Raw genomic sequence first — 17392 nt, forward strand, 5'->3', positions numbered from 1 at the left:
GGTAATGCCCACCAGAGCTGAGCAGAACGGGCATGTCGGCAGCAGCACAGGTACAGCCACGTCCCACTGCAATGGTGCCCTGGCCTGTGCCACTGCACCCTCCTGGCTTCCACAGCAAAGGTCTCCATTCTCTGTCCCCACCACCTCGCCTTTACAAAGGCTCACACACATTTACAGAAACAAATGAACTGTATTATATGCCTGGCAGCATGTGCACTTTCTTACTGATTCACAATAGAGGCACCCCATTGAAAAGATCCATATACAGGGGGGAAAAGCTAGTCCAGCAAGCAAACATACTATCAAAGCCTCATTTCCACTTAACACAAGTTGCTTTGGGAACTAATGCAGCTGACTTGAGGGGAAAAACACAAACAAACAAACTCTTTTTCCATTAGCTAGAGGGAAGAAAGAAGAAAAGAAAAGAAAAAAAAATCGAACTGGTGCCATCTTTGTTGAAGAGCTCCATGAAACTAATGGCTTAGGAGAGCTGAGGAGCATGGATGGGGGACAATTTGTGACTGATCACTGCCATCTGAAGATGGCACGCTGACAGCTGAAAGAAGAGCACAGAAAGGCAAAAAACTCAGGCAGCATGTGTTTAATCTGGGCAGGCTCAGTCTCCTGTATTCACCCCCAGTGAAAAATACAAGGCAGGAGAAAGTCGATCCTTCTGCCTGCTCAGCTCAGCACCCACATAACTCCCTAGCACACACCACGGGACCTTCTCCAGGCACACAAAAGGGACCATTATTTCTTCACGTGCTGAAAAAAAGAAAGGGCAGGAGTAGCGGTACAATTTAATATATCTTAAAAACACATCTTTTGCTACCAAAGAACTTCCCTTTCTTTAATACTCTGCCAATGAGCTCCTACGCTCTCCAATACAAAGACAACTAAAAAAGATTCAATGATTTTGTGACTGCAACACAGAGCTGATCAAATGATTGTAAAGGCCACACAGATGCTACAAAGATACTTTAGCCCTGAACTTCTGTGTGCACTTCCTCAGAGAGTAACAAGAAGGCAGCTGTGAAAGGAAAATCATGCATGTTATCCTGATCTGACGTCAAAGAAAAAAAGAAAGGAATAAAAGTATTTTGATTAATGCTCTGCAGAGCTGAGGAGGAATGCTTGCCACCAGGAGAGTGGGATGGACATAAAGCAAAGGTGGGCTTTAGAGCAATCACACATGGGTCACTGCAGTGCACTTCTCCCTCTCTCACTGGTTTGGCCAGGACTGTCACCCTGTGCCTGAAACAGGGCTCGCTCCAGAGAGCAAGGCATTTCCCCACCTGAGCAGCAGGATGGGAGAGAGAAGGGAGGGTAAGAACCGGAGCCCCTAAAGGCTCTACAGCAGCAGTTTGAAACAGATTTGCATTGATACCTCATTTCACAACTACAAAAATCACCTCAGACTCCCACTGAAAGAGTCTTGTATTCCTGTCTGGGCTCACAGTCCCTAACGCAAGACCTACACGTAAAAAGGAGCTGGCTATGCCAATTTGCAAAAGTTTCAAGCTTTTTGTATAAATCAGTACAAATGCCTACGGGACTATTACAATTTCCCAAGCAATGGCTCTTGTCCACTGACCAGAAAGGAAATATTCAGCTCCCCGCAGCGAGCCTGTTGATTTCAAAAGAAACTTAATAGCTCTATTCCTACAAAGCAAATACAGAGCAATCACCAGGGGCTGGCTATGCTCTCCTCTCTTCAGAAACCTGGTAAGCAACAAACGTCTTGAAATGCCACCAGCCAAAGAGTTCTGATATTCTGCACATTTGTAGGGTTGTATCCTCTGCTTCTTCTGAGTTATGTGGGTCTTTTTGATTCTGCAGGTTTCTTACAGTCATTTTGTCTCCTCAGCACACTCGTGGGGCAGAACAGAGTGAATAACTTGAAATTTTAATTTAAAAAAGAGGCTGGTGGGTTTAGTTTTCATTTATGCAGCATTTTCAGTGGTTAAAAGTTTTACAGCTGTAACATTTCCTCTTTACTAGAAAAAAAAAAAAAGACTCAGAGGTCATTCTTTTCTAATGAGAAATTTAAAAAAAAATGAAGACTAGAAGGAAAAGGTGAGCTTTTCCCTGTGACTCACTATTGTCTTTATTAAAAAAAATTAAGAACTCAGGACAACACAATTCAGCCTCAGTCAGGGAACTCTTAGTTCAGCTGCTATTCAAATACCCAAGTGCAATTTGCAACTCTAGTTATGAAAGGGGACATTATTTTCTTTATACTTTTAACTCCGCTTGTTCAAAGACACACTGATGAAGCAATAGCTGGTGCACAATTTATAGGCTCTGTTAAGAAGTTTGGTACTTCAATGAGGTGTTTAAACATAAAAATGGGAAACATGTATTTAATACAAAAATACATCTTAAGAATGCTGTAAAATCAGATTACTCATGACATTATCACTGACAGTAAGAGAACTATATACATGTTTGCCTGGCTGTGGGTTCTGTATTCTTCAATAGATTTCTTCTGCAGAGCTCCCATATGATATAGATTTCAAACTTGGAAATATTTAGGCACATGCCTAACTTTCAGGGAGAACAGCCTCATTGATTTAAACACGGTTTAACCCTTATAAATGTTAGACTGATTGTGTGTTCATGGGGTTGGACCTCATGGGGCCCATTTTCAAAAAGATAAGTGCATTATGTATTTTTACTACTGTTTCTGGGTTTGCCATTAAAGTTCTCTCCCTTCCTCTCCCATCTGTTTTTATTGCCTTCAATAGAAATATCACAACACTCTGAGGTAAATATTGATTAATTTAATTACAAACTAACTGTAACTTATGACAAGACTCTCCAATCACTTACCTCAAATCATATGAGTGTTTCAAGATGCAACTGTAAATCTCCTTTTTTCCCCCTCTCTCAGGAGATGTTGCAGCCTTTCTTTTCTGATGTTTTGCATTAAAACTCTTTCCCTGTGTTCCAGGTTCTTAAACAAAAACAAAACAATAAACACTCAGAATGAAAATGTCATTTCAAGCGATTGGTGGGTGGCTCAGGGGAAATCCCTGACCTTTCTCCAATGTACCTTTCATTACTTAAAGCAAGCGTGATAACTCCCCCCAGCAGAAGCAGCATGAACACTCTTCTGTGGGCTGAACTTTAAAAAAAAACAACCAAACAAACAAACACAAAACCCCCACTATTTTAGACCTCTCAAAACCACGTTACTTTTAATATCTACAAGGTAGCACACTACACAGTATTCATTTAAAGCACAATCCAGTATATACCAGACTCCACAAATTCACGAAGGTGAAAAGGGAAGAAAGCCCAGAGATACAAATCAGAAGAAACATCATTATGCAAAGTATCAAACTGTTACACGGGAGAGCAATCCGCGGTTTTATTACTACTACTGTTGCTACCACCAATAATACATATATATGGCCAACTCCCTAAACCTTCGCTGAGTTACTGTAGTATTTCTGTAGTAACGGCGTGGGGGAAGTAGTAGCCGTGCTGGAGAAGCAATGCAGCATTAGCACTACAAAACCCAGCCCAGCTGACAATAAAGGAAGGGAGGAGGAGCAACTAAGCAAGAAGCAAATGAGTAAGAGAAACTGGCAGGTCTCTAATACAATCAACTTTGACATTCTGCACTATCACCAAAAAAGGGCTGAAGGGTTTTCAATTTTCAGTGAGTGCTGCTACCAGACCGCTTTCTCACCGCCCCCCCTTTCACCCTCCTCCCTCTCCCGTACCTGCAGCAAGGCAGGCCAGGAGCCGGCTGGGTACGTAAGCCTGCAAACCAGGCTCTGTCAGCAGGAAAATCCCTTGGCTATGAGAAGCAAATGCTGCCAGCCAGTGCAGAGTTCACTTTCCCCCGAGATCACACTTTTTCATTTGCACGGCCCCTCCAGATTACAGGCATCCAGTTACTTCTCTACAAACAATTTTTAGGACCAACAATCGTATTCATTCTTGCTCTGTAAAAAGCCTAAAAGACAAACCATTCTCGAGGCTACACCTATGACTATCCCCGTTAAAGCCAACAAACTTCCACAACATGACAAACAGGAGGATTTGACCTTGCATGCACATAAGACAGACTGCTTTGGTTTTCTTCCTCAGCTAGGACAGACAGACAGCTCTGAATAATATTTTCCATTGCTTTTAGTTAAGAAAGGGAGACGTTATCCACAGCCTTCTGTGGCTGTACGTACTTCAGAAAATACAACTTTTCCAAAAGCAGTCTGAAATTCAGGAAGTACAGCTTTCTACACCACAGTTTATTCCCACACACACCCCTGGAGAAAACAACCCAAAACTCAGACACAAGTAAGGGGGAAAGTGGGCTTCCTTTGACACCTGCACAGAGGCTGTGCCTATGGCACCACTCCCCAAAGCTGCTTACGGTACTAACAAATCCGAAATACTCTGTATAAATTACCCTGCTCCCCCACTCCACCATCTTATTCTCGCTTTCGTGGTGTCGCTGCTTGCTTCAAGGAGCCTGCTCTCACTCAACGTGAGTAAAAGTTGCAACAGCCAAGTCTACAGACTTGCAGGAAGAGGACAAAGCCCTCTAAAGCTGTGACACAAACCCAGAGAAGGCTGGAAGTTCAAAGTGAAATGAGGACGCTGTCCGTGACTCATGCCACCTAGAAACCACTCTTAATTTAAGAAAAAGCGCTAAAGGGATTATTTTACGGAGTGTCACCCCGCTGAACCAACTCGGTTCTGCCTCTCATTTTTTTTTAACTGACTCAAATACAAGGTGGCTGTGGATTCTATTTTAAGATCAAAATCAGCATAAAAACCTCCTGTTCTCACTTACATACTTATATTTTTAATGCTCTGTTTATAGATACAAATAAAGTTGTTTGAGGGACAGATTCCCAGCTATCTTCCTTTTTGGCTTTTTGTATGACCTATGCGCAAATGCTATGTGATGCTTCCTGAAGGGCTGAAATAGCTCTGAATGACACTTGAGCTTTTACAGTGCAACTGAAGTATGGGAGTTTGGCTCCTAATGCACATTGTCACTTAACCCCAATTTTCCTGTGCCTCAGTTTCCCCTTCCTCTACAGCAAAGAGAACAGTTTCGCCCCATTTCAGAGGGCTCAGAGGGAACACAGCACCCATGCTGGCTTAGTGGATAATCTGGTAACACAGACAAAGTTATATATCTTTTAATTCATGTGAGGCTTAAACTTCACATCCACAGAAAAAGACCCTGTAAACCAAAATGAGGAGTGAGTCATCAACATGTCCCTCAAACTGTTTTGCTGGATAGTCCTTTCACTAGTACAACTCCCTTCTCCTGGGTGCTCCCAGCAAGCGTGGGGAAGACTGAATGGATTCACTGTAGTCACACAACAGCTTTACAGCTGCTGAAAAAAGGCCTATTGTAGCCCCGCATTTTACTATCTCGAGTAGCATACATTAATTTGCTGTACAGCTTCCATTATCCATCTGATCCTTACAGAAAGAGAAGCAGCAAATCAAGGTTTGCCAAATGAAAAGAGATTTAACTGTGTGGAGGAAATTTTTAAGTTTTCTAAAAAGAAGGGTAACAATTTATATAGCACAGGATAAAACCATAAAAATTTAGTGTAACAGAAGTACTTTAAACTGGTTCTGCCCACCTGTTTGTTTGTTTGGGTTTTTTTGCTACATCATGATACTGTGAGCCAAATTTCACGATCAGAAATCAGCAGCAGGCCTGCCATACACACGTGTGCTCTTCCTGCAGGCACCATCCACTCAGGGCTCGTACCTCTGTGCATTTATGGTATTTGCTATGTAACCTGAATGGTATCAAATCCCACTGTGAACTCTTAATACAGTCACTCATGCAAAGCCTCACTCGACAGTCAGATATGCTGGACTTTGCAAAAATACAGGCGAGTAGATTTGACAGCCCATTTCTAAATGTCTTGATTTTTCTCTGTAGTGTCTGGCTCGCATCAGGAAGGAAGGACAGTCCTAAATTAAGCACATTCCTTCCAGCATTCAACTACTCCACTCTCCCCCTTCTGGAGAAATGACTGCAGCTTCAAACATATTAAAGGAGTATTTTGTCAGCTCTTTCATTCTTCCCAGGGCAATAAATGAGGAGGTGCTTGCCTTCTCTAGCCCCCAGCAGAGCCAAATAAAGGCCCACTCTGAAGTACAAATCCCCCTTCCTCCTCCCATACACACAGTGTTAACCCTACCAGCTGCAAAGAAGCTGAATTTGGCCAGGGTCCCCTAAAAACAGCAGCATATCTGTACTGCTATAGCAGCTGTACTGCTAACCCCCCCAAGAATTAAATGACATCTCCCCAGAACGTGGTACTTTCCTCAAAAGCTACAAGACTGGACAAAAATCACAGCCTCTGCCTTCTGGCTTCAGAGCCACAGGAACGCAACAGGTGCTGTGCTGGTAGACACTCAGAAGGCAGAAATATTTTGCTTTTCAGTGGAAGCCAAGACAGACAATACCCCTTGCTTTGGCAGCCTCAGACCTTAGGAAAACCTCAAATATCACAAGAGTGGCAGCCTGACAAAATGCCACCAGTAGGACCCCTCTTTTCCCCTCAGCCTTCCTTAATTTTGCAGTGGTGCCTCTCTCAAAGAGCCAGTGGAGCCGAACAGACCGAGCTGATTTCCCATTCTAGTCAACTTGTACGCTCGCTGTGTTAGCATGACTTGACTCTGGTCAAAACCAATGAAAAAACATGGCAGTGGAAACAAAGGATCAAGTAAAGAAAGAAACAAAACCCCAGGACAAACTACAGAGAAAGACTCGGCTCATATTTTTGGATTTGGGCAAGCTTGTCTACCTCAGAGCCTAGGCAACAGGCAGGACTGCCAGCCTCCCCTGCCGTCCCCAGGGCAAGAAGTTCTGGGTGGCAAAACCACCATGGAACTATCACACATGACAGGATGGAGCCAAGGCCAGATCAGAGAAAAGTGGACTGCTAAAATACAATCTCATTTGGGGACTAGCTATGAAGGATGAAAAAACAGTGGCAACAGGCCCTCTGAGCACCTCCTGTTACAGAGACAAGGACTCTTTTTCCCAGTCTCACAGAAACAGGCCTGCAGCCCTCCCTTGCCTCTGCCTGGGATCTGGCAGGCTCAGGCACGTGTCCCCACTTGATATTTACACTTTTTCTTGCCTTCTGCTCATAAGCACGATCACCATAAAGCCCTGTCTTTTCTTAACAGCCGAGAGTGACTTTACTGCGTGATTCTGGGGGGCAGGGCTGCCGGCCCTCACTCACCACCTGTGTGCCTTGACACAGCCTGTTTATCATGAAAAGGTGACACAGAGCCATGCTCTCCCACTTACCCAGAGGGGTGTCAGCTCTTTGCAAGTTGTAGTTGCCCCAGCCTCACCAGGTGCTGCCCTCAGAGTCTCCCTGGCACCCTCTGTAAGTGCCTCCTTATCCCGGCATCTGAGCACAGCACGAAAGCCTGAGAGAGACTGACCTGCGGCCAGAGAGACTGGCCTGCGGCCTCATCCTGTGGCAGGTGACCCTGCCGTACGACTGCCTGCGCTCACCAAGGCGCAGCCCTCCTCGGCTCCCAGCTTCTGAAAACCACCAGTGCCAATGGATGAAGAGCCAAATACCATCCACCACCCTCTTCACTGGCCAAGCTGGTCTGGACAGTAATACCCGTTTGTAAAACTTCAATGTTTTGCCCATGAAAAGCAACAGATGCATGTGTCTCTCGGCTAAAGGGCACTTTCTAGTTTAGAAATAGATGTTAAGAAAATCAAGTATGGCGTGATTTGCCATGCCCGGATACATTCTGGATTCTTGAAATGAAGGGCTCTAGAAAAAAGAAGAAATTTCACGTTCTTTGGGACAGATGAGTCTGGTATTTTTTCCTATTACTTCCTGCTTTACTTACTCTGCTCATCTACTTTCTAGCTACATGAGGTTGGATTTTGAGATGTAGCTGTTTGCTGCTATATGGAAAGATTAAACAATTAATATTCCTTATACACTTCCATATCTCCAGTGCCACAGAGTACAGGATGCTTCAGCAGAAATCTGTGGTGACCTTTGTTGCAGGAAATTTTGGAGGCCTGACCATAAGCTTTTTTTAGAACAGAAATCTGACTAAGCCACAACCAGCTCAGCACCACTGTAGTTTGGTCTTTCTTTCTGAGATCAGCAAGACTATGCCAGCAGCTTGGCCAGCAACTAAAAACTTCCAGGCAAAGGAACAAATGTTGTCCTCTGCCTGGATTCAGTGAGTTGGTTGGCTACAAAACCAAATTTACTCATTCAATCAAGGAGAGACAGGACACTGAGAAAGATGAAGCTTTTGTGTACATCTACTTGTCCAGACTTTCCCTTTTTTAAAAAAAAAAAAAAAAAAAGAACACTGTACTACTGTTTCTGTCGTCTCTACTTCTACTTCCTTTTCTTCAGCACAAATCATAATATAAGTACTCCAGCAAGTACTGGGTTTGCTAGTAGGCTCTTTGGGCTGCCAACTGTCAGATCCAGAAAGCAGGACTGTCACATCTGCCAGACTGGCTCTCACACCTACTCTCTTAGGTAACATCATATATTTTTCCAAGTCATCCTAGCAATAATATGACATTACATCTCACCATACCATATGTTCCTTCTCTGCCTCAGGACACATCCCAAAAAGAACCTACACACCTTTAAAGAAAGGATGCCCAGCCAGTGTCCTACAATGACCAACAGTGTCAGTTCAGTGCAGTACCTGGCCACCCTCTTTAATATAAGAGCGTGAGAACTGTTCCCAGTGGTACATACTCCTGTCAGCAAGTCAAGTACAAACTGCTAGACATGGGTCATTACTGGTTAAGCATCTGACATGCACTTGGCATTGTATAAGCTCCTTAAAGAAGATACGATCCTTCTTTTGGTAGATTTCTTCTTTCTAACTTCTCAAAACAGCCTTCCTTCTCTGAGGCCTACTCACACCAACCTTCCCCTTTCAGTAATAACTACAAAGAAAAGGGAAGAAAGAACATTAAGAAAGAAAAATTATGAAATGTGTTTTACTAACTGGTGCAACTACAAGACCAGATGGCTGAAATATGCCTTTCTTCCCATCCCTTCATCCCACAAGGTCCCTATAGAGCACAGCTACCTTACTGCTTTTGTTCAGATCAGGCACGTAGCTTTTGAAGCAAGTCTCCAGATAATCCATCCTGCCTGGGCTTTTGGTGGCATTGTGGGGTGGTCCTGGAGCACATGAACTGAATCCCTCTCAGGAGGAACTAAACGAGAAGCATCATCTTCTCCAGAGCATGAAGTTACCAGCACCAGACTGCTCAGAAGTAAAAGCAACCCTGAAATGTGCCTGCTGTGACCCTCAGGATCCCAGTGCCAAGTTTTTCACTATATAGATACTCCCCAGTTGGTCCACATTACTTGCTAATGTAGGCATAATAAAAACCAAATATTCTGCTGTCATTCATCTTTATGACACCGAATAAGATTATGATATTTTTATATTCTAATGTAACACTGCAACAGTGTAAGAGCGACAGCAGCCAGAGCATCTTGAATGAACAATGTCGAGAAGAGAGACTAGATCAAAGTAGTTTCAGCTACAATAACTAACCTAATTTCTGTAGTTTTAGAAGTTGTTCTACTCTTCAAAATATTTCCTCTTTGTCTTGCACCAAAATAGTAAAGAATGGCTACAGAAGGGAAAAAGTAAAACAAACTGGATAAAAAGACAGAAAAAAGTACTACCTTTCCCCTACTAAATCCCATGAAAAATAATAAACTTTAGGCATTAGCTGTAAAAACAGCCAGCAGAAAAATTTAGGCAATAGTGCTTTTTAAAGGTGACTATGTTGTCATCTGAGCTTATGTCAAATATCCTCTGGTATTCTTTTCTTACAGTGGATCTTATGTTCTCTTTTCAAATGTCGTTAAAAAGTCCCCATAAATCTTGGAATTTTTCATACCTAATTCAAGTAACAAAAGAGTCATTGCACCTTTTTCGTGCATGAAAGGCTAAGAACCCTAGGACATGATGTTGTGGTTTAGCCCAGCCAGCAGCTAAGCACCACACAGCTAGTCGCTCACTCCCCCTACCTCCCTGGTGGGATGGGGGAGAGAATTGGAAGATTAAAAGTGAGAACACTCATGGGTTCAGATACGAACAGTTTAATAATTGAAATTTATTATTAATAGTAGTAGTAATAAATAGGAAAGTAACAAAAAGATAAATAAATTAAACCCAAGAAAGGCAAGCGATGCAAATGAAAAACAACCGCTCACCACCAACCCACTGATGCACAGCCTGCCCCTGAGCAGCGGCATCCTGGCCAGCTCTCCCCTAGTTTATATACTAAGTGTGATGTCATATGGTATGGAATATCTCTTTGGGCAGTTTGGGTCAGCTGTCCTGGCTGTGCCCCCTCCCAGCTTCTTGTGCATCTCCATCCTTCTCAGTCAGTAGGAGCATGAGAAGCTGAAAAGTCCTTGACTTAGTATGAGCACTACTTAGCAACAACTAAAACATCAGTGTGGTATCACATTATTCTCATACTAAATCAAAAACACAGCACTATACCAGCTACTAGGAAGAAAATTAACCCTATCCCAGCCAAAACCAGGAGAGATGACATCTAACTTTCTCCACCTTTTGCCACCTATTAAGAAGTACCTGCTGAGCCTACAGAGCTTTGCAGGCTACATGGAGGTCTGCAGGCCACTGGCTAGAAGACGCCTGTCTACTCAATCCACCACTTCTGTTGAAAACATTATCAGTAAGGGGAGAAGGATCTTTTCCTCATAAACTCTTTGTCCGTAGCACTAACGAGCATAACGCTCAAGAGTTTCACTGGAAGTTGCTAAGAAATACCTGGTGATGGAAACCTCCCTGCGTTCCCAGTGCAGGAAATCAACTAAACCTCATTGCTCCATCTGTTCAACTTTTGTTAAACAAAAATTTGTGAGCAGGAATGACATTGACCACTGTGCTGAGCACCTGGCCAAGGCTGAGTGAAATGCTTTCCTGGTACTCAAATACTTCTTGAAAGCTCTTCTGTTCCTTCATGTGCCTTCCACTGGCCCTCCACACAGTAGAGGACTCCGAGCTCACTGTGAGCAGAATGCTCAAGTGTGGAGGAAGTACGTGTAAAATCCACAGTCTCACTTCACCACTACTGTCCATTTTCATGAATGAAAAGGGTGAAGTCAGCAGGGGAAGCTGGGCCTTGTCACAACTGTTATCGTGCTGTTTGGCCTCTCTCTTCAAAGCATTGTGGATCTGTGTTTGTCTCCTTCAAAGGTAATTGTTCCTACGTATTAAATCAGCCAGAGACATGGTTTCTAGTGTGGTTAATTTTTAAGACAGCAGACCTTTGTGCCTAACTCCACATCTTGCATTTTCGAGAGCCTTCTGAGAAGGTCTAGGACTTCTATTAATTGATATGTGGATTTAAACCACATTCACTAGTGACTCTACACACATGACAGAAAAGGCGAGTGGTTCCTTAGGCTGGGCTCTAATCTCCCAGCAAAGCTGCACAGGCCAGCACCGTGTTATGCCTCCTGCATAGCCTTAGACACGTCACTTTGTTTGTCTCTCTTGGACTCAATTTGACTCCTGCAGAACACGGGAAACAAGAGTGAACATGCTGTTGGTTTAGAGCAGAGGAAGGCTGGGAACGTAAAAATACTACATTTATGAGGAAAGTGTGGGAGAAGTAAAGGGAGTTAGGATATTCTCCCTCCTTAAAAGACCAAGTAGTCCCATAAGCAGCAGAGTCCATGAAGGCTGGTTTCTTGTGGCTTTGTCTCTCGCAAGTAGGTGACCCCATGCACCGTAAGACGCATGCTCTGACGAAAGCTAGCACTGCGCTGCGAGCACTCACAATGGCTTGTGCTTCGTTGCGCTCTCACATCTGTGATAACACGGGCAAGCCTTTCCTTCAGAAAGGTCATTAATTTCTGTCGTTGACCTATATCCAACTGCCTGTTTCATAGAACAGCTAGGAGTTCAAGGACTTCATGATCTCAACCTGTCTGTTAAATTTCACTGGAGCTGGTCAGTGGATTCCAACATTACTCCAGGGAGCTGAGAGAGATAGCACCCTCCAGAAAGAAAGCAAACTAAAATATCAGTCTTGGCCCATGAAAAACGATGTTGGACTGGCAAGAAAGGTAAACAAATAGATCTGATGTTAAAACTCAGAACGGCAGTACCAGTTCCGCAAGATTCATTTAGTATCAAATCCAAGCATAGCCTTGCCTGCGGAGGTTTATTTCACTTATGCTGGTTTGAAACACAGATTTACTTTTACTTACTGTGAATTGCATTCTGCTTATGAATAATATTAGGTATATTTTTCTGGGGGATTAAATTGTAATATTTCCTCTCTTCCATTTCTTTAACACACTCAGTCTACTACTGTAACTTGTTTGTGATATTACCACATTGCAACTACAGAAAGTGGGACAACATTTTGTTCCTATGCAAGACAGGAAAAGTGTATCTGTAGATTTAGATACAGATAACAGATTCAACTCTGCTTCAGATGACACAGGACAAGTAGGTGTCTGGGGTTTTGGGGGAGAGATGAGACAGAGAAAGGGTTTTTCCCCTGGCAGATCAAAACAAGGTATTTTTCCTTAATGTGATTCATAATATAAGATAAATACTGACAATGTCAGGAACAAAGCTACATTTATGGAACATTCACAATGCTGCATATGGCTACATATATCTTATTAATTTTGGTGAACAGAGTTTGTAAACAGAAAAAAAACCCAAACCTCTAATTTATTTAGGATATTGTACCTCTTTACATACACACACATGTACTAACGTGGGCTGCAGTGCAGTCTAATCTCTTCAGCATTTATTCAGACCTAGGATGAAATTGCTTTCAACCTGCAAGTATTTGTCATGACAAAGCCAGCACTCAACAGTTTCAATTTCCAGCACCAACCACTGTGAATTTTAATATTGTACTGTCTTTTCCAGCATTCCTCAATCTTACACATAGGGTTTCTCTTTGGAGTCTACACTAGCGACTACAACACCACGTAACTTTCCCATCACCACCATCCTGCAGAAAATGAAAGTAACCCTTCAGCCAGTCTCTGCAGGATGACCGAGGTTTGCAAGGAAACCAACTGTACGACTTTCAAATGGGCAAAACAGACAACATCCCACTTTCAGTAACTGGTATATTACTAAACACTGGTATATTACTAAAGCAATTACACAATTGCTTTAAAAAAAGCAGAGCAATGTCTAAAAAGCTACAAACACACCTCCTTTCACCAGACCCTGGATTCATATTTTATGCTAAAATACAGACGCCTCAAGATAGAGGTATATATTTAAATGTAATAAAAAATAGATTAATCAATTTAAGGCTTTAAGCAAAAATTAAAAAATTTTGAAAGTCAGTAAGGACCATTATGCTCCTTTGGTCTTATGCTAAACCCTATGACAGGCCATACAATTTAAGCCTAGAAACCCCTCCGTAGTGGGAATCATCCTTCCATTGCATATGACTGAGTAGCATCAAGTCCAAAAATCTGCAGCGTAGCATTTCAGAAAGACATTCAAACTCGACAGAAAGATTTCATCCACCCGTGAATGCACTACATTCCTAGGCCTTTTCGCAGTTATTACCAGGATCTTCTCATTATCGTTAAAAACAAACTGTTCTTCATTGTGAGTGAACTGTTCCTCCTGATCTCCCAAGTTCCAATGAGTGTGATTTTCAAAAGCATTGACACGTTTGTACTACAGAAGAAATGATTAAAAAAAAACAAAGCACAACCTTCACTCTCATCTGAGTATTTTTTCAGAAATGCTTCCCACATACCTTTAAAAGTCCCTTAAATCAACATTTGCTATTTAAAATCTGTGTCTTTGAAAAATGATGGCAGCCGATCTGCACACAAAAACATGAGATATTTTAACTTGTTGCATCTTTTTGGAACGTTGAAGATTACTGGCATACATGAACAAGCAAACATGGATTCCATCCACCTCATATCCCATCAACATCATGAGCCACCCACTGGAAGAGAGAAAAGACTTGTAATTTGGGGGTTTTCCTGCATCCTAAGGTTTTGCTGCAAACGCTCCAGAATGAGCCAATGAGGCTCTTTCAGGCCCCAAACCATTTATGTGCTTAACCTCAGGGGCTTCAGTAAGTGAGCAGGACTGCTCATATTTGCAAATTAAACACCTGCACAGCCAGAACTGTAATCCGAGCCAGTCAGCAGCACCGCTGTTAACTGTCTGGAGAAGCTGCACATGTCCCCTCTCCTCCCCCAGCTCTCCCTCTCTTTGTATTTCCAGGAGCAAGAAGAAGGATAAATGGGCCTTCTACTATTTGTACTAATCACCTGTTAGTCACAGTAGTCTGAAAGGCAAACTGACACATCAACTCATTTTAACTGTTTCCAGTATTTGTAATATTATTTCTCCAGGACTGTGAAGTAGCTGCCAATTATTACTAGAATTTGGCATGCAGAAGCTCATGTATATGAAAAAACATGATCAAACAATATGTAGCTCATTAAAGGAAGTTTATAACTCTGCTCTGTGCCCTAATACTTTGTTTTTATCTCCTGGAAATATTTACCACACCACCTGATTAGGTTGAGCTGCTCATGTACTTTGAAAATACAAATTATCCCATCAGTCATTCGTTGTATGACAGTAAACTTGCAATTACACAACTCCACAAGCTCACGCAGTGCACCAAGGCAGGCACAACCCAGCCCCAAGTGTCAGCAGAGCACAAGACTACCCAATCTTTACCGATCTTGAAAGAAAACTGGGGTGATAAAACAGCTCATGCTCTGAAGAACAAAGCTTGGACTGGCTCTATTCCTGTGGCCAGTGAGCAGAGCCATGTCCCTCCAGTTTCGCTCTGCAGGCAAGGTAAGAGAGAATTGCTTGCAGAGGAAGGAGGATGCACACTTTCCTACATGTATAACAATGCTACCTTAAGAGTCATGCCCCAGAGTTGGGCAACTATGCCAAGAAGTTATTGGGCCCCAATCCTATGTTAAAACCTACTGTAATTCCTTCTCTCATCTCCAGTTTGCTTTTGAACTTATGCTCCTCACACAGAGGAACACTGAGGATTTAGTCCTTCACATGTGGGCAGAAATGTACATCCAGGGTGTTACTCTTGACCGCCAAGAGCAAGATCCAACTCTTTTGGATTGTGATGGCTTAACATAATTTGCCATACAACCACCAAGACAGACAGGTAGCTTAATCACCTTGCGAAGTCTACCCTTAAACTTTCACATTCATCCTCATTTCTACCTCCCCTATCATGCTTAGGGCAAAGCCCCTCTTTATACAAAACTGCCAATAATACTTGTAGCAAACTAGCAAGAAGAAAACTAAGAAATTCCAGTGCATGTATAAAATTCACGCTGCTCAGTACTTATTTCCAGTTTCATGTATCTATCATAACACAATTAAACAATTGCCCTGATGCTAAACAGCTCATTTCCTCTCTGTTGACAAGATATACTATCTTGATTCACATGATACTGGATTCACCCAAGGCTGCAACTCATTCAGAAAGCTAGCACAAATGCCATGTCCCATTTAAGACCCAAATGAGGCTTTAAAACATCAGCCTAAATCTGCATAAGCCTCAGGCCTGACTCCTTCAGAGCGGAGAGCATCATCTGAGCGAGCCTTGCTGCCCTTAGAAGTCCCAACCTAACTATTCAGTATGAGCGGCACAATACTGGTAGCCGCAAAGAGGACTGCTCTTCTGCATCTCCTCGTGATGTAGAAGGGAACAGCGATTGGTCCCGCACAGATCTGCACGGCACCAACAATCTATTTATACAGCTCTAGCGGGCTAAAGCTGCATAGAAACTGCAGCCGCCATCTCTTCAGCTCTCAAACTGAAGAGGAGTGGATGTCTCTAATTCTGATTCCCATGGTGTTCCCTGCAAAAATGACAATCATTCTAATTTTGTGTGGAGGAGAGCTGCCGGCATGTTTTGTATGTCTTTCTCTACACCAGCTTCAAGACTCTTACACCTCAGGGATTATCAGCTTTGTCACTGGGTTTTAGATTCCACATCTGTGATATATAATACGGCCACCCAAATTAAATCCAGGATAACACTTCCTACTAAGTCCAATTAGTCAGTAAGCATTGCACTTTCTTTCTTCTTTTTTTCTTAACAAACAACAAAAAAAGTCATTTAGAGTCACACTATATCCAACTGTCATTTGTAAGACTTTACTGTATTATTAGTCAGAGCTTCTGGTGACAATATAACCCACAAGACTGAAACCTGAGTGGTTTATACATGTCATCAGAGCCTTAGATAAAAATGCCACCTTAGAAAGTGGGAGTATTTAATTTTTTATAATACTTTTGTACCAGTATAAAGCATTGACTTAATTTACATCAGTGATTTCTTTTCTTAAGGTATTTGTATCTGTTTGATCTTTTTACAAATATCTAGCTCTTTTTTTCAGATCTCATACTGCTGAGTACTTTGAAGACATTTTGCTAGGGCTTACTAATTAGAATTCCTATAAACCTTCAGGGTTTGGGGGTTTTCTTCCTTTCTCTTTTTCCCAAATCAGGGCACGGCAGCTACACGTGCAAAATTGCAACCCCCATGCCCCCAAATCCCAAATTCTTTTTACGAAGAGGCTCAGATTAGTTATGTTACTTGGTAACAGCTGCATGGTATAGTAGCTGGTACTAGGTCACAGTAAAAACCCATGCCCACAGGCTGTAAAATGAAAAAGGACACATCTTCAGCTCTGGTAGAGAAGCTAAACCCCACCGAAAACTCAGTGGAGGAATGCTATGACTCAAATTCATCACAGCCATAGCTGTGGACATTACAGCTGGTCATACAGTACTAGTTACTACACACCAGAACTTGATTACTGACTTCCCTAGTATAGAAAATACTAAAATGGAGTGTTATCAGAGCGTAACACAGGAAACAAAAGTTGCTGGATTGAAAACGGAAAGAAACAGTAAACTTTATAGCTGTTTTCCATTAGTTCATATTGCTCCAGTGTAGCTCACCTGTATTCGTGGATGTATGCATGTGCATGCACGCACACGTACACCCACAAAATTTTGGGATGTTTAAGACAAACTAAGAAACAGGTTTTATGCACAACCCAAGAAGTAGAAATTAAAGATCTGGTTCAGCAAACCAGTTAAGCACATGATTAATTTCTGTTATCTTCAGTGGAGCTTGACTATGGTTGAAGTGCTTGTTGAATCAGGGTCCTCAAAACACAGCGCTCCTCAACCTGTTTATCTGATTATGGTTTTAGGTGAAGTGAAACACTTGAAAGGGACTAAAAGTAAGGCAATGCTCAGGTTTAGCAAACTAAAGCCTTGTAGGAATTCTACTAGTTAGGAAAAACCCCATAGTGGCTT

General features: G+C 42.4%; 1 protein-coding gene across 12 annotated transcripts in view; it reads right to left on the bottom strand.

Annotated features, from left to right (window-relative positions):
* The window catches only part of ATXN1 (ataxin 1), a 230610-nt gene that overhangs the window by 165220 nt on the left and 47998 nt on the right, over positions 1-17392 (bottom strand). For 8 of the 12 annotated variants that reach the window (XM_075083973.1, XM_075083981.1, XM_075083975.1 and 5 more), the window contains one exon: positions 2833-2956. The exons of the other annotated variants lie outside the window; for them this stretch is intronic. The gene's annotated coding sequence lies outside the window, so the exon portion shown is untranslated. The remainder of the gene's footprint in view (positions 1-2832; positions 2957-17392) is intronic. 12 annotated transcript variants of the gene reach the window in all.

Source organism: Phalacrocorax aristotelis, chromosome 2 (assembly GCF_949628215.1).
Source record: "Phalacrocorax aristotelis chromosome 2, bGulAri2.1, whole genome shotgun sequence".
Taxonomy (NCBI): Eukaryota; Metazoa; Chordata; class Aves; order Suliformes; family Phalacrocoracidae; genus Phalacrocorax; species Phalacrocorax aristotelis.